A 27,385-nucleotide genomic window follows, 5' to 3' on the forward strand; every position below is an offset into this window, starting at 1 on the left:
TAAACTTAGTTGATACAGCAGCAGGGTTTGAGAGAAACCACTCCAGTTTTGAACGCTGTTCTACTGTGGGTAAGATGCTGTCAAACAGCGTCTCTTGCTGCAGGGAAATCTTCAGTGAGTGGAAGGGTCAGTCGATGTGGCAAAGTTCACTGTTGTCATATTTTAAGAAATAGCCACGGCCACCCCAGCCTTCACCACCCTGATCCGTCATCAGCCACAGCGTGGGGGGAGGACCCTCCACCAGCAACAAGATTAGGGGTCACCGAAGCCTCAGATGATCATTAGCATTTTTTAGCAGTGAAGTGTATTTAATGAAGACACGTGTACTGGTGTTTGTAGACATGATGCTATTGCACTTTAATAGACTACGGTACAGTATAAACATAACTTTTGTACTCACTGGGAACCAAAAACTCTGGTGGCTTGCTTGATGGCCATATTAGCTTTATTGTGGTGGTCTGAAATTGAACCCCTAATATCTCTGAGATATGCCTGTATTTAACCAAAAGTAACCGCACCTCAGCCATGCAGATCTTACAGACCAATCGTCCCAACTCTCCGTGAGTCTTCACCCCGACACTGAGGGTGCTGCCTCTGCTCTGAGCTGCCCCTCACTAGGGGGACACCCCCAGCCCATCACGTCCAGAGCTCTGTGTGCGGAGGAGGCTCCACTGGGCAGAGAACCCACACAGCATATTAATGCCCTCCCCAAACGACCTAAACTTGAATGATAGGTATCCTGGTTATTAAAAATTCTTCATCTACCATGGAGTTTCTTCTCCTCTCCTCCCACCGTGTGCCGGGGCCGGCGCCAGCCCATCATCTCGCTCTCACTCCTCCTCTGCACAGAGCTGCTCCGGGATTTCCGAAGTCCTCCCTCATTCCGCAGATCCGTGCGGATCCGTGCGGATCCGTGGAGCCAGACCGTCTGCCTCGGCCTTCCTGGCTGCTGCCCGAGGTGAATGAAGCCAGTTCGCCTTTCAAACGCAGGAGGGTTGTGAAGGTGAACAGTTCTGGGACAGGAAGCTGCTCCCAAACACACACATGGTTTCGCCCAGGCTGTGAGTTCCCGGGAACAGGGCTGAAGTGTTTCTCTTTGTGCACCAGCTTCCGCCTCATCCCGGGAGGCTGGTGAGTGTGAGGCTGTCCCCAGGGGAGAGTGGGGACCTTGCCTTTGTCTGTCCCCCCTCGCCCCAGGCAGGTGGTCATCTGAGAAGCCGGGCCACCTAGGGAACGCAGTGCCGAGGGTCCCACTCTGTGGTCACCTGAGATCGCGGGCAAGCTGTGCTCCAGGTGGAGAGGGCCACCCCCCAGGTGCTCAAAGGCTGTGTGGGGACTCCCCAGTTGCCCGTCCAAGTTACCTCTTGAGAACTTTCACATTTGTTTCAGAATGTGCCATACGAATGAGATCACTTGTGCTGAAAAATGATGTTTATTAAGCATGAAGGTTAAGAAAAACAGCCCTTGAAAGGGAATAAGGTTTTGTCAGGGGATTTCTTTTTCATGAACAGGCTTATGCTTATACAATTGTGTATTTTGTACGCACATTTTTAAAAAAGGAATGAGGACTTTTCAGAGTAAAACGAAATCCTTTAATTCGAAAGCATTTGAAGAAGCAAAATAAGAGATAATGCCCACACCTCCAGCTCCGCCTGCATCTCCTCGCAGGCCTGGAAACACGCGCCTGCATGCAGTTTTCTACGGAAAAGACGTTGCACGGGAGGCTCAGGCCACGGGCTCTGAAAGAGCGAGGCAGCCAGCACCGTCGAGGTTGGACAGAGACTCGGGCATCCGTGTGCAGCGTGGGGGACCCGGGGCAGGAGCAAGTCCCTGGGTGGGGCCCCGTGGTTTGAGGCAGATGGTCCCAGGCCACATTCGGGGAGACAGCGTTCGGGGTGTTGAGTATGAGGCCGCAACAGCGTTGCAGGAGAGGACGGTTGTCAACAAAAGACGGGAGCCTCGCCTGGTTCAGTGGGGTGCAGGAGGGCTTAGGGCCACTCTGGACTAACTGGACCAACAGGAAAAAACCCCAATAGGTGCAATGACTCACCAGGCCAGTGGTTCTCCACTGGGGGAGACTTTGCCGCACAGGTGACGTTGGCGATGTCCGCAGGCGTCTTTGATGATCACGGCTGCAGGGGATGCTGCTGGTATGAGGGCTGGAGGCCAGGGATGCCGCCAAGCACCCCACGGTGCACGAGGCAGCCACTCTATGAAGAGTTACTGAGTTTAAAGTGTCACCAGAGCCCCTGTTGAGAGACTGTGGTCCTGACTTCCAGCCACTGTCCCTGGTAGACGTTCCTGCTGATTCAGAAAGCACGTGTCCTCGTGCCTGTGACTTACCTGGAGAGCGTGAGGTGAATCGCATGCTCCCAGCTGCAGTGTCGCTGGGCAGACCACGCCAGAATGATGCGCAGATGGGAAAGCAGACTGTATCAGAGCTGCCCTGCCCCTCCCTGCCCACACAGACACCACCAAGCAATCTCGCACACTTGTCACTGTGGCTACCGGAGCCTCACCACATTACTGCAGCAGCTGGCCCAGCTTGTGCAAGAGCCATGGACGTCCTGCTCCCAGTTTCCGTGGTGTGAATCGGGGATCAGATCACCCGAAACCCGACCTCACCCCCACATACCTCTGTATTGGCCAGGAAAGGGTCAAATTAACCTTTTACCCATCATGTGAATGAGGCTATTGATTCCAGATCATGTTGATCATTGGCTGTGTCGACTTAAAAATCACAGAAATCTATAAATTTGAAAAGGAGAGCTTTATTTCGTAAAAGGGTTACAAACTTCAGGCTGGGAAGCAGAGCCTCTGGCAAAGACCAAAAGCAGCCGTTTCAAAGGAGGAAGGTTAGGGCAGGAGAGTTATGCTGAACAGGTTGGCTAAACATACATATTCAACAGGTTTCAAGAGAAGCTGTGAATATTCATGAGGGGGATTGTATGCATGTGTAGTAAGCAAACATGCACGATCCACATGTCTCCTGTTCACTTTGAGTTGGAGACTTAACGTTAAAACGCATTTAAATTAGGCTCTATGTGTCAAAAGGTGAAGCAGAGAGCATGAAGGTGCTTTGTGCACGGCTGCTGTAATCCAGCCAGAATCGGTCCGTGGCTGGTGGTTATCTACCAGGAAGGAGTGCATCGTGAAACCGGGTAACTGCTATGGCGAAACTGTCAAGAGGAGGCGAGCCTGGCTGGGGCATCCAGTGGCTGTTCGATGTTAGCAGAAGAATGCCTCTTCTGTCCCTTGTTCTGTCAGGGCTGGTTTTTGTTCAACTCTTAGGAAAGAGTCTGGTAAAAAGTTAGTGAGGAAGGGGGTGTACTGAGGTGTGACCAACCTTCATCTTGTCGTGGCTGGGAAACCTGATTTTACATTTTTTTTCTGGAGTCTCTGTAGCCAAGGGGGGGGGGTCATTCACTTGGTTGGGAGGGCTCAGTATTGTATTTTTATTTCACAGCTGAAACCAGAGCAGGTTTCTGTGTTAATCGCTGGCTGGGGGTTCTGTAGAGGGAGAGAAACCTTGCGCCGAGTGTGGGGCAGGCTCAGCGGAGGGAGAGCAGGAGTGCGTGGGGGCCCTGGGAGATGTGGCCCCACAGGACTCAGGGGTAGGTGGGACTGACAACGGCCCCTGAGGACAAGCTCGTCCATGTCCCCTCAAGCTGAGACTTGTCTTGGGGGCCCAGGGACAGAAGCAGACGAGCTGAGCATGTACGTTGTGGAGGCTCGTGGGGCAGCGCCAGGAGGAGCAGCGAGCACTGACCGGGTCCAGACCAGAGACTCCTCAGGATCCATTTTTCCCTGGAAGGCAATCATCCTAGAAAACCAGGAATTCTAGAAGGGAGTCAGAGATTCAGTGACTCCATCGATAGGTTCTGTCTGAGCTCCCTCCCAAGGACGTCCCGCATCTGACCACTCCGCAGTTCCCTCCGCTGACTCCCCAGTCCGAGCTGTCACTGTCTCTCGTCTGGGTGATGCCCACGTCCCCAGGTGCTCTTCAGATGGCTTCTCCTGTGCTGCCTTTGCCAGTGTGTCCTCTACAGAGCACAGCAACCTTTCAGGTCGTGTTTCTGATCACATCGTTCTGCTGCCCACGTCTTCCTTAGGCCAACATGTCCCAGGGCTCACAGCCCGGCACCCGCGCCTGCCTGCCTGCCTCCCCTCCGTCTGTCTGTCTGCCGTTTGGCCTTCTTTGTGCTCCTTGACTTTGCCAAGCCTGTTCTGTGCCTTAGACTCTTTCCTCTGGCTGTTGCCTCTGCCCCCAAAGTTCTCTCCTGTCTGTCTACGGCTTGTTTCTTCAGTTCACCTGAACCGACTGGCTCGGCACCGTCTCCTTAGGGAGATGCCCTGTCTGGAGTCCTGGTCATTCTCTCGGTACTCGCCCTCTTTTATCTTCATTCGTAGCACTTATCACTACCTGAAATTGCATTATTGATTTATTTGATTTTTTTTTTTTTGTTATCTATGTACCCCACTAAATCAAAAGCCGCATGTTGGCAGGAACTTTGTCTTTGTCATCTGCCGTCCCGTTGTCCAGAGCAGCACCTGGCACGTAGCAGCACTAAACAAGCATTTGTTATATAAACTGCGGAATTATCGGTAGAGAGGTCAGAAAAAGAGATGCCTAAATAAATCAACTTAAAGAATAACATTTAATAAAACAAAATGATAACATTTCATCAATAAGTTTGATAACATAAAATAAAATAAATATTTGCCAACATGCTTAGATAGGCAGGGATCCATAGCAGACACTTGGTTATAAAAAGTTAAATCATTTCCAGGATGGTAGAGCTGAAGGGAAGGGTAGGAAGATCCGCTTAAGAGGTCTGGATTTCCCCGCCTGTATGAGAAACAGAATGCATAGGGATGATGTGGCCAGGTGGCTGGTGCTCAGAGAACAAGGAGTGCAGCCAAAGTGGGAGTTTATGTTGGGAGCCACCCAAGACTGTTGGTAGGGTAGAACTTAGAACGGCTGCTTGGGGATGAGTTTGGCAATGCCCAATAGTGACAACTCAGTGATCGTCTTCTAGGTTTGTACCCCCAGGAACACTCTTAGGCATGTGCACAAGAAAACATGCATACAATTGTGTATTGCAGAATTGCTTATAATCACAAAAAATTGACACAGTCTAGACGGCCACTGATAGAAAAATGGATAATGGTTACATATTATATGATATATAATATATTATATGAGAGGCAATATTATATATTATATGATAGGCAAATGGATCATGGTTATATAACTATTGAGAGGATAGTTTTACAGTAGTTAAAATGAATGAACCTAAACACTCTGTGGTTCTCTCTCTGTCTCTCCATCTCTGTCTGTCTCTGTTCTCATCATTTGTTGAAGAGACTATACTTTCCCATTAGGGGTCTTGACACCCTTGTCAAAAATTAGTCATAGATAGATGGGTTTATTTCTGTACTTTCAGTTCAATTCCATTAGTCTATAGGTCTATTCTTATCTCATACCAATTGTTTGATTACTGTAGTTTTGAAGTAAGTTGAAATCAGGAGTATGAATATTCACACTTTGTTCTTCTTCAAGATTGTTTTAGCTACTCAGGGCCCCTTGAAATTCTCTATCAATTTTAGAATCAGATTTTCTATTTCTGCCAAAAAATGTTATTGACATTTTGATAGAAGTTGTACTGATTCTGTAGATGGCTTTGGGGAGTGTTGCTACCTTTACAATATTGTGTTTTCCAATCCATGAACATGAGATGTTTTCCTGTCTATCTAGGTCTTCTTTAATTTCTTTCAAAATTGTTTTATAGTTTTTAGTGTACAAGTCTTGTACCTCCTTGGTTAAATTTATTTTTAAATATTTTATTTTCATGCTATTATAAATGGAATTGTTTTCTTTATTTCCTTTCTGAACTGTTTGTTGTATAGAGACACAACTGAATTTTGGGTTGATCTTGTGTCATGAAACTTTGCTCAATTTGTTTATTGGCTTTCATAATTTTTTTGTGGAAAATCTTTAAGATTTTCTGCATATATGATTATATCAACTATTAACATAGTTTTGCTTCCTCCTCTCCGGTTTGTATGCTTTTTATTTCTTTCTTGCCTAATTTCTCTGGCTAGAACTTCTACTAAAACATTGAATAGAAGTGGCTAAAGTAAGCATGCTTGTTTTGCTCCTGATATCCAGGGAAAGCTTTCAGTTTTTGGCCACTGAGTGTGAGATTAGCTGTGGATTTTTTACCCATGCCCTTAATCATCTTGAGAAAGTCCATTTCTGTTCCCAACTTTTTGAGTGCATTTATTACGAAAGGGTGTTGGATTTTGTCAATTGTTTTTTCTCTGTGTCAATTGAGATGATCATGTGTTTTTCTTCATTCTATTAATATGGTGTATTACATTAATTGGTTTTCATATGTTGAACAACATTGGCACTCCTAGGATAAATCTCACTTGGTTATGAAGTATTATCCTTTTCTTATGCAGTTGAATTGGACTTCATCAAAACTTAAAACTTTTCTCTGTTAAAATCATGAAAAACAAGTGAAAGACTGGAAGGAAATGTTTGCAAACCACACGTCTGAGAAAGGACTTAAATATTTAAGATCAAGTAAAGAACAAAACAACATAAAAAACCAACCAATCCAGTTAGAAAATAAGCAAAATACGTGAACCGACATTTCGCTGAAGAGGTTAACAGATGGTAAACAAGTCCATGCAAAGATACCCGGCATGATGAACCTCGAGGAGAATGCAAATTAGACCACAGTGAGGTATCACTGCACACCTTCCGGCACCTGTGACATCGAAACATGACAGTAACAGCTGCCGGTGAGGATCAGAGAAACTGGGTCACTCATTCACTGCTGGCGAGACTGTACAATGGTGCAGCTACTCTGGAAAACAGAGCAGCAGTTTCCTAAAAAAACTAAACATGCAACTACCATATGACCCAGCAATTGCATCTGAGAAATAACGATGTAATGCTAAGCCCACCAAGCAAGTGAATGGATTCCCTCTTGGCCAAGGGGACCCAGAGAAACCTTAAAAATTGAAGGCCCAGCCACGACAGGACGGAGGTCTGACACCTCGTTACACCCGCCCTGAATAACCGCGTGGGGCCTTCTTCCCTGAGGGCTGGACGGAGCCCCCCTGGGGAAGACTCGCTCCGCCAGCGACTTCAACCAACCCACCACTGCGCCTCCCTTTTCCCTGGTTCCGGCACAACCGACCAGCATGTTCCTTCCTGATAAGAGACCACCGGCCATGGGGTGGTCTTGCCCAGTCCACAGAGGCCATGCACAGGGGGCCTCGTGTGCTCTGCTTCACCCTGCTGACATCAGAGGGCCCAGAACTGCACCCTCAGACCGTGCTGTCGCCACCAGTTCTAGAGTTTGCGTCCCACGAAGAGGCACGAAGCTCAGCTGTGCACACGCCCGGTTCTCCTCTCCTGGAGCTCGTTAACCATGTCTATTTGGCCACCTCCCAGAGCAAATCCTGTCCCCTTCACCCTCCCTCCCGGTGCCTGCCCTTGGCTTCCGCCTGAAGCGCGTTGGCTTCTGGCGCCTGCAGGCTGCACCCCACAGAGAAATAAAACCCTCCTCTCCAAATTTATGAACCTCGTCATTCTGCAGCTGACACCTTCATGAGAATTTACCCCAGAGAAATGAAAACTTATGTTCATGACAAAGTCTGTGTATGAACGGTCATAGCAGCTTTATTTGTAATAAACAAAAACCGGAAAAAACCCAGTGTCCTTCAGTGGCGTGTGGTCACACGGGGTGGCACATCCACACCGTGGCATACCACTGAAAAATCAAAGGGAATGAACTGCCGATACACGCAGCAACTCGGTGGATCCCAGGGAACTACTGAGGGAACAGAGCAGCCACAACAAGCTCTTGTTTGGAAACAGTACGTGGTGATTTCGGAAAAACGGAAACATGAACAGAAAACTCCAGGCTGGGGGTCATTTGCCCCAGTGAGCAGTGAAGCCAGGCTGGGGAGACAATCTCAGGCTGGTTTTCCTCCTCTCCCCACCCCGGGGCGGATGGCTCTGGGCGAAGGGGTCTGCAATTGCAGAGGGCAGGCCCTGTGCTCAGGGACCCGGGAGGACTGAATATTGGAGGTGACAGGGGACGGAGCCCGCAGGGGACGGGCAGCGGTGCTACCTGGCGCGTGAGTGCGTGCACAGCCGGCTGGCTCCCTCTGAGAGGCCGCGCTCGTCAGGAAAAACAGCTGATATCCATTCCCTGGGCTTTGGGAACGGCCTTTGTTCCTCCTGGCCCTGGCAAAGTGGCCCTAATCCAAAGTGATTGCTCTGCGGCTCGCTCAGATTTATTCTCGGGTGATAGCCGCTCCTCCGCAGCCCAAGTCCCCGGCTCCAATTGCCCGCGGCCTGTCACAGGAGGCCCATATATCTTTCCGTTCCCGTGTCGAGAATGACATTGAAGTCTCTTTGTCTTCCCTGAAGCTTTTGTGCCCGTGACATTGGCCTCCGAGGCTCCGTCCACCCACAGTTGAAGGAGCCATAAAAGCACAGGGTTTAACAGGCAGCCCGGGCGGGAGGCAGCCGCTGTCCCTCCACACCCGCGGGTCCCCAGTCTGCCTGTCCCTTTGGCCGCCTGCAGAGCTCGGGAGGCCGGAGCACCCTGGGATGGGGTGGCGGGAGGCGCACCTGACATCTGGGCAGGGTGGGGGTGGGGTAGCCAGCCTCCGCACTGTGTCCCTGGGCCCCACTGTCTTGTTGGTGGCTTGGAAAGGACGTCTGAGGGGCTTGTGTCTTTCGCTGCTGGGTCAAAGTCACAGGAAGGAGGATGCCTTCTCCTCCCGAGGCTGATCTGATGCCGGGATTTGGGGGACATCGCCTTTCTCTAAGCTACTGTTTCTCTTCCCCTCCCCTCCCCTCCCCTCCCCTCCCCTCCCCTCCCCTCCTCTTGTCTCCTCTCCTCTCTTTCTCTCCCTCTCTCTCTCTCTTTCTTTTCCTTTCCTTTCCCTTTTTCTCTATGTTTTTTTGCCTGTGAGGGACGGTGCTGGCTGCTTTGAGCCCAGTGATTTGAGTCCTGCAGCTCTGTGGGAAGAGGCTGGGGCCACGTTGCCTGCCTCTCGCTCCTTTCCTGGCCGCGTCACCGTCTCGCCTCCCGTTGACACTGGTATCGGGCAGAGAACAGGAAGTGACATGGCTCCACTTCACTGACGCCGGGTGTTGGTCGAAAGGTGTGCGCAGCCACCCCGAGATTTTCAGCCTGTTTGGAGAAACAAGGAGAATCTCTTTGGTCTTTGTGTCTCTGCTCAGCATGTTTTGCATTATATAAGAAACGAACATTTCAAATTAACTGCAGTGTAGCTGTGACTCAGCTCTTCCTTGCTTGGAATTTGCACTTGATTGCAGAGTGCTCGATTTGCTGAGTACGTGTGACTTTGGGGCGATCTGTGTTGGGACGAGGGACACTCTGAGCGTGTTCCGCAGCGGAAGGGGCAGGATCAGGAATGACTCTGTGATGGGGGAGCCCAGACCCGCTGTGGCTTAACGTGGCCGTGCACTCGGCTTTCCATGCAAGCAGGAGCGAGCTGTCCACTCCAGAAATCCACTTCCCGGAAGGAAGTGGCAGCTGTGCACACTCGACGGAGCAGGAGCCGGCAGGTGCCTGGACCCTGCCCCTTCCGCCCCGCCTGGCCGACCTGTCCTCTCAGCCGGGTCTGCGGCAAAGCTGTGGCCTGGCCCGACCCCGGGTGTCTAGTTCTGCACCTTCTCTGGGGTGAGGAGGAGATTAGTTTCCTAAATCTTAAAGAAAACGGAGTCCCAAGGCCAGTTTTCTCGGCCAAGTTCTGCCTCCCTTTCCTCGTCTATAGAATGAGGGAGGGAATCGGCCGGTAGGAAGTCCCTGTTCCCCACACTGAGACCCGGGTGCGAATGGTTTGGGCCAGGACACGGCAGGGGAAGGGCTGGGTCTGCAGCTTGTGCCGTGTGTCCGTCCAGATCTGCAGTTCCCAGACGGCGACGACTCAATCTCCCCTCAACAAGCCAGTTAAGGTCCTTTTGTGGTTTACGTGCGTGATGACTGGGTTTTCACGTGCTCGTGTGAGACATGCCTCCCTCAAACCACGTTACCTGACCGACATAAAAGAGAAAGAAAAAAATGGGGGTGGGGAGGACAAGAAAGGAAAAAATATAAGTAGATTAAAGGGCGACTCCCGGCAAGTCCACTCCAGGATGTGAGCTGGACCTGGACCGTGGTCCTTCTCCCGACCCCGTTCGGGACCCACCTTCTGGGCCGGCTGCTGCTGGGCCGGCGGAGAGGAGCAGTGGTCTGGCGGGGCTGGTCTCACGTCCTAGAGGTGCGCGGGGTTGGGGTCCTTACAGCACAGGCAGGGGGAGCTGAGCGGCTCTGGCTGTCGTAGGGCAAAGCGCTCCGAGGAGCAGATGCTCGTGGACGCCGCAGTCCAGAGAGGCGAGGGGGCGGGGCCTGCCGTGGCTGTGTCCTCGGTCCCCGTGGCTCCGTGGCGTCCTGCTGTGATCACTGTCAGACGACTTCTCCCTTGTTTATGTGCGTCAGTGTGTCTCCCCGGCTTCCCTCCGGGGCTCGTGGGTTTTGTGAAGCAGGGACCTCATCTCACTCCCCGCGGCAGCCGCCGCACCTGTGTGAGACAGACGCCCGGTAACTGTGTGTGTGTGTGTGTGTGTGTGTGTGTGTGTCTGTGGGGTGGTGGGGACTGGCGAGGGGAGGTCTCCTCACCCTCTCTGGCACTGCCAGTGGGCTGTCTCCACCTGGGGGGGCCTCCTCGGGGCTTGGTGCATGGTGACTAATCCTTTCCAGAGCCCACAGCCCTGCGGTGCTGATGGCCCATGCTGGTGCTGGGTGGTTCTGGGTGGTTCTGGCGCCTTTGCTTAGGTGGCCCCTTTCTGGCAGCACCGTGAACCCCCTGCAGGCAGGGCTGCCTCTGAGTTGCTCTGAGGGTCCAGGGGAGGCCTCAGATGTCTCCCCAGACCACCCGTCTTCCTGCCCCCACGGCCGGCTCCTAGCCGGGTCCCTGCACGGTGCTAGCCTGGGAGACGTCCCCGTCCAGCAGTCCTGGGCAGCTCCGCTCTCCCGAGAGTACAGAGCTCTTCACCTGAGCTCACACGAAGGGCGAGGCCCTACCGGGCAGGGCTCGCCTCGCCTTTCCAGCCTGGGTTCCTGCAGTTCGACTCGGAGCACCTGCCGCACCGTGACGTTCCGGCCGCCAAGCCTCTGCGGCTGCAGCTCCTGCATCCGGGGCGTCCCTTCTTCTCCCCGGACCCGTCTGAGTCCTGCTCAGCCTTCGAGCCCGAGGTCGAATGCCACCTCCTTCGAGGAGAGTGTCTGGGGTCACGGGTAGGACTCGTAGTAACAGCATGACGACAATGACATGGATCGGCATTTGTCAGGTGTGAGGACACTTCCCGTGCACCGTCCCTCTCAGCCCTCACGGCTGCTCTGTAGAGTGGTCACTCCTGCTTTTCCTCCTCTTATGGGCGAAGAACTCAAAGCTCAGAGGCGTTTGCTGTGCCAGGGGAGAGGCTGTAGTGAGACCCTGGTCCACCCGCTCCCGGGCTGGCCTGCGGGAGGTGCCCTCACCGGGGCTCCGACGCGTTCCCGGAGCATTTCATCCGCTCCTTCTTCCGAATTCCTCTTTGGGATTTCTTCATTGTTTGTCCTGCTCAAATTCTGACATGTATTACTTACACATGCCTTATTGCTTTTGAATTTACGGCTGTAAACTCCTAGAATTGGGGAAGTTATTTTTCCCACAACACTAGTACAGCATCTCGTGCAGAATGGGTGATGTCATTAATAAATGCTGTTAAACAAAAGTGTAAGTGTGGGTTGGTTTTACCGGCCGGTGGTGTTGAGCCGCCACACGAGGCCGTCCAGGCCGTGTCCTGCACATCCACACGTGGCCATGTGGACGGCGCCCCCAAGGTTGCCGTGGGGGCCGTGCCTGGGGGCCGTCGAGGTGGACAGGTGCAGCAAGGGGCTGCTGACCTCAGGGCGCTGCTGTCTGGGGGGAAAGAGTATGTCCTATGAGGATGGTTTCTCCTCCCCACACTGTGGCCGTCCCTCTGCGCTTCCGAGGAAAGATCTCCTTTTCCTCTGTCTGCAGTCTGGGTAAAATCCCCGGTGTTTAACAGTAAGGAATTAAAGGTATGGAGCTCTTTGTTTTGCTGAGGTTTTGCTTTTCTGCCTCTGCAAAATCAATGATGCTGCGCGGTCCAGGCAGGGTGAGTCCTGAGCGGTGCACGTGGTCGTGGCTGGGCAACCTCTGAGGCTGGGCAGGCTCTGCCCTCCCCATGGGCTGTGCGAGGTGGGAGTCTGGGTGGGCAGAGGGGCCTTTCCCACTCGACCTCATGCGTATTTCAGACACTTTCTACACGGTGTCTGGTTATTTGCATTGATTAGATTTTGCCTTTTATTTGAGAAAATGTTCATATGGTCATCTAGTTCCCCCTCTGAGTTGCACAATAATTAGAAACACAAAATAAAACAAGCTCCCTCCACTGGTGTTTCTTTGGCCCCCGGGGCTGGGAATCGATTCTGCAGCTGTCTCGCTCGGCTGTGGCCTGCGGAGCGTCTGGGGGTTCGTCAGAAGGTCTCAGTCGATACCTCCCTTCAGCTCGCGCCCCGCGGTGCAGGGCGAGGAGAGCGCGAGGGCGAGCGGGCTCTGCTGGCCCGGAACCTGCCCTGCAGGACTGAAATTCTATTACACTTGAACTGTGGCCACCTTCATCAAATAATAACACCTTCCATCAACTTTTATGTTTGGGTGTTTCAAAACCTTTGGTTTCAAGAAGGTCATAGAATTTCTTAATAGAGAAAGACCTCACGGGACATATCCTGAATCCTTAGTTTATCAACAATGTTTTAAAAGCTGTAACTTTAGGGGAAGAATAAAAATTGTGTGAAGTTCATATCATGGCTGGATTTCCCTCCCTCCCTCCCTCTCCCTCCCTTCTTCTCTTTCTCTCTCTCTTTCTACGTTTAATAAGCTGTATTGCATTCAATAATAATCTATTGTTTCTTTATATTTGCCTCATTCCGGAAAAAGCTCAAGATAGCTTACAATGTTAAATCACATGTGAAATAGCAACTGTAATGATAAGTAACAAATTAATAATCACGAGGAGGAGTGACAGTATCTTTTAGCTGATTGGGAAAGGTAGTTGCTAAAATTGAACGATACATTTTTGCTCCAAACTTTTCAAGAGCCAAATGAGAGGGAAAGACAGGAAGAAGCACGATGAGAGAGGAGAAATGGGAGGCAGGGAGACACGGAGGACACGCGTGATGGGGAACATGAGGAAGGCGGGAGGTAACCGAGACCTGGGTTCTCACGGTCTAACACCCGTGTTTACCTCGAGGGGAAATCGGCCTTTGGGTGCGTCTTTCCAGAATGTGGCTCTTAAATTACAGATGTCGGCTAACGCCAGGCAACGATTACAACCAGAGCTGACGTCAACAGGTTTGATGAACTGATCGGATTCAGTCGGCAAGAGGAAAAGAGACGCCAAAGTCCCCCTGCGGGGTGCTTGTCCTCACATCCTCCGTCTCACCTGTCCTCTGCCGCCTCCTCCGTCTCTGGGCTCTGGCACCCTGACCGTGGACTTGACTGGCCGACACCCTGAGATCTGCACAGATAACGGAAATATTAGTACATCCGGCCGTGGGCTTCCCTCTCCCCCGTCTCCTCCCCTCCCTCGCCTCCACCCCAGGTCTTCCCCGAGCCAGTTCTCGCTGCGTGCACGGGCAGCCTGTCCCTCTGGTTCACTACATGACGTCCCCAACGACTGTCTCCAAACACTTGCTCTGTGCCAGGCACAGGGTCAGGTACTTTCTACTCATTATCTATTTGATCCTCACAATTTTTAAGGGTGGTGCTAGGATTATACCCACTTTTAGGGAAGGAGGGTCTAAGCTAAGGGGAGGTGAAGTAATCTGCCTGAAGCCCTCCCCAGTCACAGCTGACATGTGCTGTGCCCTTGTGGGCCCACAGGGAGGCTGTCACGGCCCACAGATGTTCCCAGACTGGCCCCGGGTCGCCCAGGACGTAGGCAGTGGGGTGGGAGCAGGACCCACGGCTTGTTCAGTGCACATTCTGGGTCTGCCCCTGCTCCCAGAGTTCCGTTTTGTATAGACTAATTTAGTTCTCACATCAGCCCTGCAAGGTGGGCACCAATGCGCCCATTTTGCAGATGAACACATGGAGGCATGTAGAAGGCGGTAGCTTTCCCTGGAGGCATGTGGAAGGCGCAGCTGATAGATCAAGGCATCCAGACCCAAGCAAGCTGGTTCCACGGACTCCACCATATTCTGTTGCCACCCTCTTTAAATTTTTTTTTTAATTATCATGAGTCCATAATCATTGTATATATTTGTGGGGTACATGTGATGTTTGATGCAGGCACACAGCGGGTGGTGATCACATCAGGGCAATTGGGGAATCCATCACCTTAAGCATTTATCATTTATTTGTGTTGAGAAAATTCCAATTTTACCTGTTGTTTTAAAATATGCAATAAATTAGTATTAATTATAGTCACCGTATTGTGCTACCAAATAGCAGCTCTTCTTCCTTCTATCTAGCTGTATTTTCGTGCCCGTCAACCATCCCCGCTGTGTCCCTCCCTCCCCCGCCCCTCCCCAGCTGCTGATAACCCTCACTCTACTCTTGGTCTCCAGGAAATCAACTTTTTCTTAGCTCACAAGCGAGTGAGACATTCGCTATTTGTCTGTCTGTGTCTGTGTCCGGCTTATTTTGCATGACGTAACGTTCCCAGCTCCACCCATGTTGTTGCAAGTGACAGGACCGCATTGTTTCCATGGCTGCGTAGTATTGCATTGTGTATACACTGCATTTTCTGTACCCATGGTCCCCTGATGGGCACTTAGGCTGATGCCACACCTTGGCTACCGTGGCTAACACTGCAGTAACATGCGGGTGCTGGTACCTCTTCCAGGTGCCGATCTCCTTTGTTTTGTGTATATCCCCAGCGGTGGGGTTGCTGGTCATATGGAAGTCCTATTTTTAGTTTTTTGAGGAGCCTCCACACTGTTCCCCACAGTGGCCGCACTAATTCACCTTCCCACCAACATTGTACAAGGGTCCCCTGTCTCTGCCACCTCCCAACATCTACTGTCCCTTGTCCTTTTGAGAACAGCCATTCTAGCTGGGGTGAGATGACTTCTCACTGTAGATTTGATTTGCATTCTTCCGTGACTAATGATGTTGAGCGTTTTTTCCACATGCCTGTTGGCCGTTTGTATGTCTTCTTTCGAGAAATGTCTGTTCAGATCCTGTGTCCATTTTTCAATCGGGTTATTTTTTTTTTTCTATAGAGTTGAGTTCCTTATAATGCCTTCCTCTTTTTGTCCCTGTAATTTGTCACTCTGGCCATCAGTGTCTGAGCCCCTTTCTCCCTGATGTAGCCATCCATTCCTTCATGCATTTATCCATGGGAATAAGCATTTCTTGAGCGCCTTCTGAATGCCAAGTTACCACCTGGGAGGTACAACAGAGGGAGACCCCGTCTCTTAGCAAAACACTCACTGCTTGTTAAGGCTGAACAATATTCTAATGTGTGTACATGGTGCATTTTATTTGTCCTTCTGTCTGCTGACGTTTGGATTGACTCCACCTTGGGGACAGTGTGACTAATGCTGCTGTGGCCACAGCACACGCATGTCTCTTTGAGACTCAGCTGTCATTTCTCTGGGGCATGTACCTGCCGTGGAATTGCTGGATCAGATGGTGATGCTAGATTTAAAGTTTTGAGGAAGCACCATACTGTCTCCACGGCGGCTGCACCTTTTACTTTACCAACAGCAGTAGCCGTGCGCGGGAGTTCCAATTTCTCCACATCCCACCAGCACTTATTTCTGTCTTTTTTTTTTTTTTTTTTTTGAGACAGAGTCTCACTCTGTTGCCCAGGCTAGAGTGCTGTGGCGTCAGCCTCGCTCACAGCAACCTCAAACTCCTGGGCTCAAGTGATCCTCCTGCCTCAGCCTCCCGAGTAGCTGGGACTACAGGCACACACAACCATGCCTGGCTAATTTTTTCTATTTTTAGTTGTTTTGCTAATTTCTTTGTATTTTTTTTAGTAGAGATGGGGTCTTGCTCTTGCTCAGGCTGGTGTTGAACTCCTGAGCTCAAGAGATCCTCCCGCCTCGGCCTCCCAGAATGCTAGGATGACAGGCCTGAGCCACCGCGCCCGACCTCTGTCTTTTTTTTGACAATGGCCCTCCACCTGGGTGTTGGGTGGTATCTCACAGAGGCTTTGATTTGCATTTCCCCAGTGACTTGTGCTGTTGAGTGTCTGTCCATGTGTGCATTGGCCATTCGTGTATCTTCTCTGGGGAAATGCCTGTTCAAGTCCTTTTCCCATTTTTAAATCGAATATTTCTGTTGTTATTGTTGAGTTGTAGGAGTTCTTTACATATTGTGAGCCAACCCTGTTTGGACTAGGAACATTCCAGACTGGTGCCCGGAGGCCCCGTTTCTGGTGTTGGCCCCATCGTCTAACAGCTGTGTTACTGTATCCAGTGGTTCTCATCTGGGGGCAGTTTTGCCCCAGGAAACCTTTGGCAGGGTCTACAGGTAGCTCGGCTGTCACGACCGGGTAGGGGAACTCTTGTCTAGTGGGCAGAGGCCAAGGATGCTGTTCAAGACCCCCCACAACAAAGGGTCGTCAGGCCCGGGTGTCAGACGTGCTAAGGTTGAGTGACCTGCTCAGAGCAAACCACTGCCCGTCTTGGGACGAGTTTGCTCCCCTGCACAAGGGGCGGGTTGGACTCTGTGACCTCAGAGGTACTCTCCTGTTTTCATCTCCATGTGCTCACTTCTTTTCTATCAATTTTTTTAAAAAAATATCTTCACAGGTTCTGGTAGTCGACGATGGGCACTTACAGCCTCAGCGTTTGCTCGGCCCTCATGAGCTTGTGGTCCACGTGGCGGGAGAGGCTCGGGCGTGAGGGGAGGACAGCGCCGGCCCCTCCCCCGCACGCACGCCCTTGACGGGGACCGCGTGTTCTGTGGGGGAGGGCAGTGAGCCAGGTCCCCGCCCGGGCGGGTTCGCCATTTGCTCATCACGCATTTTTCAGCTGACACCAGCTCAGATTTGTGGGGACAGGGACGTGAGCAAGCCCAGGACTCCTCCCTTGAGGGCCTGACGTCCTCCCTGCGCCCTCCGAGTCTCCGTGTCCCCAGCTGGGAGCTGCAGACGGCAATAGCCGGCCTCGGCTGACGCAGGGCGACAGGAGGAAGCGTGGAGAAGCAGGCGGGCGGGGGCGGCTCTCGGCAGGTGCTCAGCGATGCTGTGCTGCGAGGGGTGGAGAGTCTCCCTGAGAGTCTGCTCGGGGCAAAAAATCCAGACATTCCACAGACTGTGGAAGCACGAGTGGTGACAGCGTGACACACAGAAACTCCACCGTGTCCGTCATTCCGACCTGTGCTCAGTGGTCCCCGTACGGGAATCAGCCCCTAAATGCAGTTCTAATCCAACATGGAACGAGCAGGGTGCCACCATCCCAGACAGTGAAAGGACGGGATCCTTTCCTCTGCTCGGCAAGTCTGTGGTTGTGCCCTAGGGGACAGATGTGTCCCTCAGTGCAGGGGGTCTGGTTTGGCTTAAATTAGATCGTGACCTGGTGCCCACCCTCTGCCTGCCGTGGTTGGTGGCCCTGTCATTGCTGCCGACACTCAGAGATATGTAGTCAGGGAAAACCGCCTTTTCATTTAGAGCAAACTCCTTGAAGACTTTTCTTAAATTATTTCTTTCCCAAGAGCGGCTGGAATGTGCTTATTCATTTACGTTTTTGCCCTGGGGAGATTTCTCAGCGGCGGCGGCTCCGGTGGGCGGAGGGCTCCGAGGCTGGAGGCTGTGGTCTGGTCCAGCAGTTCCCTCCACAGTTTGCAATCGCCGCGGAAACCCTCTGCCAAGAGAAAGCTGACGGGGTGTCAGTCTCAGACAAACTGGGGGAACGAAGCCAGGTGTTCTGGAAGGAAGCACAGCTGACGCAGCAGCTGTGGAGGACTGAGTGCCTCTCCTGCCCCGGGCGCCAGTGTCTCTCACTGTGTCCCAAGGCCCCACGAGGTGGGACTCACCCTGCACTTGGTGGCTGTGGGCGCTGAGGAGTAGAGGGATTAACCTAACCGTCCACGGTCCCTGCTCATACCTGCTCAGCGGGGAGCCCGGGTCTCCTTTTCTCCAAACTTACGCCGTTAGCCGCTCTCATTATGCTGCTGTGAATGACAGCGCACCAGGGGACGCTCGACTTATTATTTATGTTCTTTTCCAGTGTAGCTGGCACCGCACTGAGAGAGGTCTTTTTGGAGGAAATGGAGGAAAACATCTGCACCTGTGAAGGATGAGTGTCGGGCTTTCAAGTATGAAAAATTCGGGTTTTTAATGAGCCTGTGGAGGCTCCCAGGATACACGGCGGAGGTGCCGGGGTTCAGGCAGCAGGCACTTGTCACGCAGGTTCCCTTTGCAGTTAGAGGCACGAGGCCAGGGACAGACGGCCTGACCGTCCGAGGACAGAGGTCCCTGCGATGGCGTCCTTGGCTGATGTCCACAGGCTGAGTTCTCTGCTCGGCCAGCCTGACACGGGGAAGCTCTGGCTTGGCCCAATGCAGAGAAATGTTGACGGATTAGAGAAAAAAATAGTTTTAGTTATACACTGTTCCTTTCCCCAAGTTCCTTCTACCTTCCTTTAAGCTAAAATGTAAATAGAGGAAACTTTTAAAAAGTTTATAGAATTGTAAAAAGTAATACACACCCTTATATAATATTGATGAAATAGACGTGAGGAAACAGAAGAAAACAGAGACAAACCGCAATCCCACCAGGCAGCCATCGGCCGCCCCACGTGCCGGGGCTTCCGGCTTCGCGTTGCATTTATGCTCGTGCACACTCCCTGCCACAAGCACATGGGAAAAAAACAGGTGGAACAAGCAAAATGAAAAAAAAAGTGTCTTTTGTTCGCGAAGTGTTATTTTCATTAATCGGTTTTTAAAAAGTATTTTCTTTGTATAAAATAATTAGCTCTTATTGACGATTTTGTCTGTTTTAGGCTCATTTTGACTGTTGGGCTATGAAGTTGGCCGGAGTGCCAGGGGCCAGACGTTCTCACCTGAACTGAGCATGCTCACCCGCACACCTGCGCCCCTGCACCTCCACACCCACACACCTGTGCCTACACACCCACACACCTGTACCTCGGCACCCACACACCTGTACCTCCGCACCCACACACCTGTGCCTACACACCCACACACCTGCGCCTACACACCCACACACCTGTACCTCCACACCCACACACCTGTGCCTACACACCCACACACCTGCGCCTACACACCCACACACCTGCACCTCCACACCCACACACCTGTGCCTACACACCCACACACCTGTGCCTACACACCCACACACCTGCGCCTACACACCCACACACCTGTACCTCCGCACCCACACACCTGCACCTACACACCCACACACCCGTGCTTCCCTGCACCGTCCGTTCCTTCATCAGCATTCGCGCGGCCGCTGTGAAGTGCAAGGCACCGTGCAGGACACCAGGTGTGCCGGAGGTGGCGACCCTGGGACTCATCACCACGGAGACCGCATGTGCTCCAGCAACCAGGAGTTTGAAACCGGGGAGATGCCACCAGACGTCACTGGGGGTTCACTATGGCGCGTGCAGGTGGGGGTTTGGCAGGGTCCTCGTGGGTGGGTGGTCTGTGCTGGGGGGTGGAGGTGAGCGGAGCCGGGGCTCAGACCACGTCACGCTCCCTGTAGTCAGGTCAACGCCACGCCACGCTTCAGCACGTGGTGGAGCCGCGTCTGCCTGTCGTCCTCCCGCCTTGGGGACTTTGGGTGCCGTGTGGACCGAACGGCGAGGACGCCTCATCCTGCAGAGGGGCTGGGGTGGGCTCCCTGCGTGCTGCCGGCCAGGTGGTCTCACAGGCAGCGTGCGATCTTCGTCTTCCAAAGGTGGGACCAGGGGCGAGTGCGCCTACCCGTCTCCTAACCGATTGTGCAGAATCAGAGACGCGTCAGAGTCAGGGGTTCTGTAGAGATCACACCCCCGGCCCCACCTGCTCAGGAGATGCGGAAGCTGAGGGGTCTTAAATGCCGTCTGCCACGACGCCGTCCAGGCTGGTGGGCGCAGAGCCGCGCACACCCGGCCTCCTGCTGCGTACCCGGCTGCGTTTCCTGCCGCCACAGAGGGGTCGGACCGCTGGGCTCCCCAGGGGAGGGAGACATCCCTGACAAGTGTCTGCTCCGTGTTAGGAATTTCACGCATGTTAGCCCATGCAAGCCACATTTGGCACCCGTGCAGGGGACGGAAGACGTTTCCTCCAAGCCGCGTGGCTGAGTGCAAGACGGAGCCCGAGCGCTTGTGCCGCCCACACGCCGCCCCGGCTTACCCTGCAGGGTGGGCAGTGTCGGCCCCACTTCACTGAGGCCGGAGCGGGTAAGAAACTTGCCAGGTTGGCGGCAAGAACACTCCTCGGCCAGGTCTGGCTCTGCTTGGCTCCGAAGTCTGTGTTCTCTGCACTGAGTCAGCCCTTACAAATATATTTTTTTATATATTTTGCCCCCTTGTCAAGGATTTATGTTTTTGAAAGTAATCGATCGCAACACATGAATGATACAAAACAATGTTTTATGTTGTAAAACACTGTGTGGTTTGCAGGGTAGCTTTGTAGTTTTTCATCCAATTCCCCCAGCAGGGCTGTCTGTGCGTCTTTTGTTGCTTTGGGATCTAGACCGAGAGTTCGGCCAACGGCCCAGGCCACATGCCTGACCTTGACCCGACCTCTGCAAGTGCCGGAGCTTGGTTCAGCCTTCCTGCCTTGTCGGCAGCTGGTTGTAGGAACCAGCACCCTTGTCTTCACTTGCTTAGGCTGCTTCGAGTGTGTTTCTGCCGTTTACGAGGGAGAGTGTCCTGCGGACACTGTGACAGTGGCCCTCGTGTGTCCCCCAGACGTGTGTGTTGGGAAGGCCTGGGGAGTCCGGCGAGCCCGGGCAGAGCTGCTCGGGGGGCGTCCCGGTGGGGGCTCCTTCAGCGGCCCACAGGTCGTGTGCGGCTCTGCGCCGGCCGACAGGCGTCGGCAGGACTGGACCCCGTCAGGGCGTCATTTCTAGTCCCCTCTCGAGGGCGGAGGTTTCCTGACCACAACAGCAGCGGTGGAAACCTTTCTAAATCAGAAACTTAGAATAACCAGTGACTTTATGCAGACTCAGTACTTCACGGTAGAATAAAGAAATAGAGACATTTTTTTTTAAAAGTTTTATTCTGGCCTGACAATTCCCCTTTAAATACTTTATTACTTTTTAAAATTGCTTTCAGTGTCCCCAAGAAAAATTACCCCTACAGTGACAAATGGCTTGTTTGTCTCGGGATCTAATTGTGCTTGTAGTTAACTAATGTAAGAGTTTGGGTTAATATAAAAAAGTCTTGAAAAAAATGTGCCTTTCTCTAAACCAATTGCGCCTTCCTTTCCCATATCGCATTACCAGAGTCGCTGTCATAGCACATCATACAGTCCTTTGGGATGAGCCACTTTGTGTTTCTCTGTCCCTCCCGTTTCCTGGGGTTCTCATGTCGCCAGCCCCTTTGCCTACGGTGGCAGATGTGCCCCCAGGGGAGGGACAGGGCAGAACCCAGGAGCACAGGGAGCATTTTGACAGACCGTCTCTCTCGAGCAGGCCGTTAGGAAAAGGTAGAAGCCGACTCACTGGTGATTTCCACCTTCTTTAAAGGGATTTAGCCTTGAACCCGGTTGTCCTTCTGGGCACAGGGCTCTGGGGATGGGCCACGCGTCTTGCAAAGCCGGAGTTCGGCCCTTGCTCTGTGCTCAGTCACCTCCTCCAACACCTCGCCCTTCTCATTGCGTTTGTCACATGACTGGTCTTTCCTAAAAAGAAAACCCAAAAAAAGAACGTCTTCCCCGTGGGTGGTAAGAAAGAATCAAAGCCGTGAGTAGCGGGAGCCCCCCCTGCTCGCCCGTCTCTTCTGCCCCTTTCAGTGTCTCAGCAGATAAACGTCAGGTCCCTAAAACCACCTGCTCAGAGGATGCTTGCGAATTATTTGTAGACAATAATTAAACAGCCTTGGTGTTTATTGTTTCTCTCTGTGACGCACACGGCACCCACACGCCACGGAATGCCCTGGGCCACCCACTCTCTGCAAGGTGAGGAGGATGAGGGGTGGCCGGGCACTGGCCCTGCTGCCTTTCAGGAAAGGGACGTGTTGATGACACGGGGTCTGAGCCGCCTGTGCCCCACCCTCACCCCCCCATCAGTGACAGCGGAGAGTCGGTGGAGAGAGCAGGGTGTGTGCTGTGTGCCCCGCGGGCTGGGAAATCAGTTACTTTTCCTGCCTACATGAGCAAGCCTAGTGTTTGGCACATAGGAAAGATTCGTAATTCTGAGAATTCATAATTTATTAATGGGCAGGACATTGTTCATTTCCCCCTCGGGACCCTCAGCTCTGTGCTGGGGAGGCCGCCTCAGTGGACCGCCTCAATCTGGCCCGTGGCCTCCCGCTGGGGGTGCAGGGCAGGGGGAGAAGGGGCGCAGGTCCTCCGGGCTCCCCCCAGCCAGGCGGGGCCGCAGGGCCACAGCCCCCTTCCTGGTAACTGCCTCCCCGGTCCCCACCCCTAAGTCTGTGCCCACCCCTGGTGCCCCGTCTTCTGACTTTGTTTCCTTTAACCCTGTCCACACTGCTGTGAACACAGCCTTCAGTAAACTTCATTCAGTCACCGCTTTGGAGTGAGCCACCATTTCTTGCTGAGATTCTGACCAACACAATTAGCAATCCAGGCTTTTTTTTCCCCCCCAGAAGATGCTTATTTTACTCCCTTGCGAAGACGGACTTAGGAGGGTGGTGAGGAAACAGTGCTCTCTGTGGATGGCCAGATTTGCCAGGTAACGTCCCCATTTCCTTCGGGGTCCTCGAGTGACTCAGTTTTGTGCTGAGAATGTGCCCAGCACTGCAGGTGACACAAGAAGCCAGGAGGGACCCGACTTGCAAGGCTCGGGTGCAGAGGCAGGAGAGGCCTGTCCCGCCTGCTCCCGCTGTCCCTCGCGGGGCTGCGGGGCTGCCGCCACCGCCGGCCTCCTTCCCCTCCAGCTTGAGTCCTCCGGGGCGGAGCGGTGCCCGTCTCTGCCCTCCCAGTCACTGGTGAAGAGCCGGCTCCCGGATTCGTGCCCAGGAGAAGTCTGCCGAATGAGTGCCCAGGCTGAGGAGACGCCAACGCCAAATTTTACCTCTTTCCAGGACCGGGGTCGGCACCGCAGAGGAACGTTTAGGTGCCTGCACTGCAGGTTCTCGTAGACCAGGTGTGGTCTGCCGGCTCCGACATGACAGTGTGTGATTTTCCTCTCCAACACCAGTTTTCCAGTATCAACTTTGTTACTGCATAGAAGTAACAAAGTAAAATACTAGTTACTGCCTTTGAACGTTCAATAGAAACTAAACCATTAATAATAGAAGGTTGTCAAAGTGTGAATTTCTTCCACATGTGTGTCATGGTTGTCAAGCCGCGTGCTGAGACGGGAAAGCCGTACCTGTTATCTTACGTTAAAAGGAAGGGCAGCTGCGTAAAATGCTCATAACATTTCTCCTATTGTTTGTGGCCGTGGGTAATACGATTTGTATTTTCCATTTTAGAGACTTTAAAGCTATATGTGATTATCCCTAACAATAATTCACCATGCTCAAAATCAAAAAGCCTATCATTTTGTATCTTTCAAGCCCCGTCTCTTTAATTTGGGATTGCTGGGCAGACCTCTCTGCTGAGATGCTATACTTTAACTTTTAATATCTTTTTCATTGGATGAAATAATGAGCAATTTTTAATCCCTTGCCCATTAATTAGTGGCATTTCGCTCCTGTTGAGAAAAGAAATGTGTGCATGTACACATCCTTTTTTAAAAAATCATGCCTACATTATAAGAGTTGGAACTATAAACAGAATTTAAAGATCTGGAGACAAGGGATGAGGAAATCAGGATGGGAAAAAATGGTGTGATATCATCACCATCACCATCATCACCATCATCATCATCACCACCATCACCATTACATCACCATCATCGTCATCACCACCATTATCACCATCACCATCACCATTACATCACCATCATCGTCATCACCACCATTATCACCATCACCATCACCATTACATCACCATCATTGTCATCACCATTATCACCATCACCATCACCATTACGTCACCATCATCGTCATCACCATTATCACCATCACCATCACCATTACGTCACCATCATCGTCATCACCACCATTATCACCATCACCATCACCATTACATCACCATCATCGTCATCACCATTATCACCATCACCATCACCATTACGTCACCATCATCGTCATCACCATTATCACCATCACCATCACCATTACGTCACCATCATCGTCATCACCACCATTATCACCATCACCATCACCATTACGTCACCATCATCGTCATCACCACCATTATCACCATCACCATCACCATTATGTCACCATCATCGTCATCACCACCATTATCACCATCACCATCACCATTACATCACCATCATCGTCATCACCATTATCACCATCACCATCACCATTACGTCACCATCATCGTCATCACCACCATTATCACCATCACCATCACCATTACGTCACCATCATCGTCATCACCACCATTATCACCATCACCATCACCATTACGTCACCATCATTGTCATCACCACCATTATCACCATCACCATCACCATTACATCACCATCACCATCACCACCATTATCACCATCACCATCACCATTACATCACCATCATCATCATCACCACCATTATCACCATCACCATTACGTCACCATCATTGTCATCACCACCATTATCACCATCACCATCACCATTACATCACCATCACCATCACCACAATTATCACCATCACCATCACCGCCATCACCATCACTGCCATCACCATCACCACCATCACCACCATTATCACCATCACCATCATCGCTACCATAATCATCACCATTGTCACCATCATTAGCACCATCATCATTGTCATCACTGTCACCATCGCCATCATCACCGTCGGATGCTAGGCTTGGTCGCAGGACTTGCTTTGCCAATGGGACAGAGGCATCTCGATGTACACCGAGGACTGAAAGGTGCTTGAGCATTTCTGACTCTTCCTTCGGCCTCTGCGTGTGGGAGAGAGGTGAGTGACGAGGGGAGGACAGCCCAGTCCTGCCAGCCGAGCCGTCCCGACAGCCGGGCCCAGGACGGGGGGCTCAGGTGCACGGCTCATCCAGCCAAAGGCAGCAGAACTGCCCAGCAGACACTTAGCCCTGTGGACAATAATAAGTGGTTATTTTAAACCACTGAGTCTGGGGCGCTTTGTTACGCAGCACTGTCACAGCAGCAAGAACAGGCACAGCACACAGATAGTCCCCGACGTATGATTTTTTGACTTATGATGGATTTATCAAAGTACTAAATGCACTTTTGACTTATGATAGTTTTGACTTCCAATGGGTTTGGTGGGTCATAACCGTGTAAGTTGAGGAGCGTCTGTGTAACTGGAATCAAAGCCTCACAACAGAGCAGCTGAGGGACACGGAAGAGTCATCTGGCCTCGGCTTCGGCAGAGCCTGAGGACGGGCATGCGGGGAGGCCCGGCCAAGCCTCCGCCTCCCGCGGCCCAGCTGCCTTGCGCCTGGGCTGCCCCCACCCCGGGAAAGGCTCTTTGTCCTTCTCCCCGTCGTGCGGCCTCTTCGGTCTGGTGCCTATCTGTACCTTCTGTCCCGCCCACTGTTGCTCTTTCGATGGGAGCACGAGTGCCAGGCACAAAGAGGCTGTGAAAACACATGGCGTGTTGGGTTCAGTGACCCCTGCCCAGGACAGGCGCTGTCTCCGCTCTCCCCCGGGCAGCGGCTGACCCTGAGCAACTGGGGCGAGGAGGCTGCTCACGTCTGGTTGAAGACTCGCCGAGAGTGGCGCAGCCCGACCACCCCCAGCTCAGCTTGTGGACGCAGGACAGGGTGCCTGGGTGTCCGCTGCTCGTGCAGCCCTGGAGCCGGGGCATGTGACCTGTCCTCCCAGCCACAGACTCCTGGCCGTGCTTCCTCCCCTTCTCTGTTGCATTTTCTTTTCTTTTTTTTTTTTTTTTTGAGACAGAGTCTCACTCTGTTGCCCAGGCTAGAGTGAGTGCCGTGGCGTCAGCCTAGCTCACAGCAACCTCAAACTCCTGAGCTCAAGGGATCCTCCTGTCTCAGCCTCCCGAGTAGCTGGGACTACAGGCATGCACCACCATGCCCGGCTAATTTTTTCTATATATATTTTTAGCTGTCCATATAATTTCTTTCTATTTTTAGTAGAGGTGGGGTCTCGCTCTTGCTCAGGCTGGTCTCGAACTCCTGAGCTCAAACGATCCGCCCACCTCGGCCTCCCAGAGTGCTAGGATTACAGGCGTGAGCCACCACGCCCGGCCTGTTGCATTTTCTTAATAGCATTTGCCATCGAGTTCTGACGGTGTCCTCGTCTTGCTGCCTCCAGCACAGGCTGTCCGCTTGGGGGACAGAGGCCTGGACGGCTGACCCTGCTGCCCACGCTGGACAGCAGTTCACCTCTGCTTGGCTTCGTTCTCAAACGAGCTTCTCCGAGCAGCAGTGAGATGGTTCCAGCTGCGGAGTGTGAGTCGTGCCCAGGCAGAGCGCGGAGGAGAGAGGCAGCCCCTCACCGTCAGTTCTGGACAAAGTCCTCAGGGGGCTCTGCTTGGCCCTGTTTGGACGCGGACGGCCGGGGGGGGGGTTGGGGGGAGGGGGGTGAGCGCCGAGGGCTGGCCGTGCCCGGACGGCAGGGCGGGCAGGGCCATCCTAGCCTGGGCTGCTCCGGGGGACTTTCCCCAGAGGAAGGGATTCCGGACAGACAACCCCCACGTGAACCATACTAGTTATTTAAAAAGGGGCCGTCTTTTAAAAATAAGGAATTTAGAAAGAGAGGATTCCGAGGGCCCCAAATTCTCAGATTCCCGCCTCCCCGCACTCTGGCCAAGCAGGGAGCTGGACCCTTACAGCACATTTCATCAAACTCGCTTTTCGTTGACTATAAAAACCACACTTTTGCTTTAATATTCTTCTGAGACCTGCCTGTGTCCCCCTCAGCCTCGAGGCCACTGCTCCTGGCTTGGGGCCAGACAGAGCGGACGCTCGGTAGCGTGTGGGGCACACGTTGAACTCCTGCCTGGGACACCCCGGGAGGTGGTTCCTGTTTTATTCTGTGCGTTGCTCACCTCTTTTTAACTGTGTATTATGGGCAATTTTACATATACTCAAAAGGGGGACAGTGTAATAAACTCGCCATCCATCGCCTCCGTC

General features: G+C 52.5%; 1 protein-coding gene and 1 pseudogene across 2 annotated transcripts in view; one reads left to right on the top strand and one right to left on the bottom strand.

The window, feature by feature from the left end:
- Positions 1-27,385, bottom strand: part of TRAPPC12 (trafficking protein particle complex subunit 12) — a 385,261-nt gene that overhangs the window by 272,974 nt on the left and 84,902 nt on the right. The gene's annotated exons all lie outside the window — the stretch shown is intronic.
- LOC138400484 (small nucleolar RNA U13) lies at positions 10,016-10,103 on the top strand (annotated as a pseudogene).

This window comes from Eulemur rufifrons, chromosome 19 (assembly GCF_041146395.1).
Source record: "Eulemur rufifrons isolate Redbay chromosome 19, OSU_ERuf_1, whole genome shotgun sequence".
Classification (NCBI taxonomy): Eukaryota; Metazoa; Chordata; class Mammalia; order Primates; family Lemuridae; genus Eulemur; species Eulemur rufifrons.